This window comes from Triturus cristatus, chromosome 2_2 (genome assembly GCF_964204655.1).
Source record: "Triturus cristatus chromosome 2_2, aTriCri1.1, whole genome shotgun sequence".
NCBI lineage: Eukaryota > Metazoa > Chordata > Amphibia > Caudata > Salamandridae > Triturus > Triturus cristatus.
Window position 1 is genome coordinate 336321729 of NC_140582.1, and position 3017 is coordinate 336324745.

Sequence of the window (3017 nt, forward strand, 5' to 3'; positions counted from 1 at the left end):
CAAGGTTGGAATGGAAGGACAGATGAATACATCCAGCCGCCCATGCGGGGGTGGGAAAAGGACATTCTTACAGCAGACTACTCTCTGTGATACAGTCACAATATAGGGAATTCCCACTAGCATCCCACAGCAAGCTTGGTTATCTAAAAGCAAATAACTACCGTTAGCTAGCAACGTGAAAGAGGGTGTAATAGCTGGCACTGGAATCCCTTTCAGGACGCATGCTAAATTAGGAGCTAGCACATTGCACGCGCCATGCAATTGAATGTGCCTACAGACTACAGAGTGATCAGGTGTGGAAGTGCATTCCTCACCTTTCAAATAGACTTCTTTACCATCTCTCATGCACCTGTATGTAAATGGGAGTGACCAAACTTCATGCAGGAAGGCAGTACCCAGTGGTTCATATCTGCCTAGGGCATAATGTTTCATGCAAGAACTGAACTTAAACAAAGGAAATGGTAATGTGATTAACCCGTGGATAAGCCACACAGCTCAGTTCAATTCAGCCACAGAGAAAGGCAAAGGTTCTAACTTATCAATATGCAGTAACGAGTATGTTGCATCCTTCATGGACATGAATTGTTGTTTTGCAGTTAGATTAAAGGGAAGGAACAAAGACGAAGTATTCATATAGTCCCATGGGACTTTTCCAGCCTTTAACGTTTGCAACGTCCATGCAAACTGCATTATAGAACGCAATTGATTTTGACCATGATACAAAACAGACATATCATCCTGCACAATATCAACAACAGATGAAACAATATTATCTAAAGTGTAAATTCTGGAAGAAAGGGTGTTAATGCTCTTATCTATAACAGCTAGTACTTTTTCCAGATTGGCTTGATCAATAGCTCTCAATCTGGAAGCAGCTTCAATTTGTGATAACTTCCAAAACTTCGTTATAAACAGCATACACCCATCTTTTGGACCTGCCACCTACAGGACCCTTAACAAAATCATTCAAATCTATTTTGTAATGTAATTTAGATAAATGAAGTTTAACAGATGCCAAGGTGGAATGTTGCAGCCAAGATTGGCATAACTTCCCTACCGAGTAGGTAGTAACAGAATGAGAAGATTCAAAACGGGGGTCTACACGAACCTGCGTATACCCAGGTTTCAGACACAGAAAACAATGTTGATAGGAATCTGAGCTCGTCTGCCATGTTAACCATCCTTCCGGATTTAATTTGGAAATATTGAAGGATGTATTAGAGATGTATGACTGCAACGCATCAAGGGACAGATCTGTATGATTATCCCAATTTGGATAAGCACCCAGAGGGAGAATTCCGTTTTTTAGAAGTAGCCAATCCAAAGCAGGTGGTCTGAAAAATAGTAGAATTCAAAAATAATATGTGGTTCGGGATGAGACAGGCACGATGCAAAGCTTCTGTTCCTTGTACCTGCCATGGTTTAGAACCCCAAACCGATTTGAGATCAATAGTAGCTTTCCACAGATCATAACCCCTGATTGACAAATCATCCATAAAGGATTTGGAATACAATAATTTAGTGTGTGTCAGCCTAACCTTCGAGGCAGACTCTGCTGCCACTTTAAAATAAAAGGCGGCAGGATCTGAACCACTGAAATCAGTAAAATATGTGAATTTGTTCACCAATGTGTTGGAGCTGCCTAGCATTGGCGTTGGACAATGTTCCCATTGCGTATAATTTACAAAATTTCGATACGTATTGGCTTTATGTAGGTAACGATTACCATAATGTTGATAGCAAAACTGCTCCCCGTAATTGGCAGTATCTAAATATAAATCCTCAGCATCAAAAGTGGCATGATATTTCAAATCAGAAAACAGTGCTTCTATGGCCTGAACGTCCCAATCATCAGAGCGGATGTTCTGTTTAACAACATCACCCATAGAAACACGAAATACATTCGGAACATTGATAACCTCAGTGGGTCCATGAATTTGAAATTTAACAGCATCCAACGCAACCCCATCTAACACAGGCCAGGCAGTAATATTCACAAAAGTCTGGTCCCTCTTCATGATGTGCGACGAGGAGTGGGGGGCCAAAGTTCCATCTATTAGTCTAATTGTAGATCTTTCTTTTAGGTAGTGTCCATTTACAAGACGAAAAAATACCACCACAAATCCAATGGACATAAACAAAAAAATACAGCCGGTGGTAGCAACAAAGGATCAGTAACTGTATGCATCTCGATGGCAATATCAGACATGCTGGTAGAAGCCGGAGCCAAAACAGAATTTCTCAGCATCGCAGGGCAAGAAACCGCTGGAGTCATACTAAGAAGAATCGGCCACTCGCTGTAGTTCGACATTGTCAATGGAGATGTACCTGTTATCCTTGCAACCAGGAAGTGGAGGTAAAATGACTGTTCTTGTACCCTGCACACCAAGCACTGGAACCGGGGCACGATAAGAGGGGCCGAACTCCTTCTTGTTCTCCACCTTCTCACGGACCAGTTCACCAACACGAGGTAGCCAGCCGACTACCGGAATCTGAAGCGCAGCATCAGATGTGGAGGGCAAGTGTTCCTTCGCGAGACTGTCTCTGGCTTCTTGTAGATTCTGTAATACAGCACAGTGATCATCTACGTCAAAGGGTGCGGCTGCCGCCGCCATGTCTAGACCATCAAGGTCCGGGACAAACATTTTTATGCCAAAGAGCATCATGTATGGGGTCTGCCCACCCAGAGACCTTCTAGGGAGATTATTAAGTGCACGTTGGACGTTATACAGATGGGCTAACCAGTTCCGGCCAGTGCCTAAAACCCTAGCTGTCAAGGATTGCTTTAAGTCACGGTTCATTCGCTCCACTACACTATTACCCTCTGGTCGGTAGGGAGACGAAAATTTGACTTGGACCCCCAAAGATTTCATGGCTTCTTTGTACGCCTTGGAGGCGAACGCAGGACCCTGATCAGAATGAAAGGTACCACACGCAAAACTTCCTACAAAGACACGCAAATCCCTGATGACAGTACGGGCATCAGCACTCCTTTGTGGCCATACCCAAAGAAAACA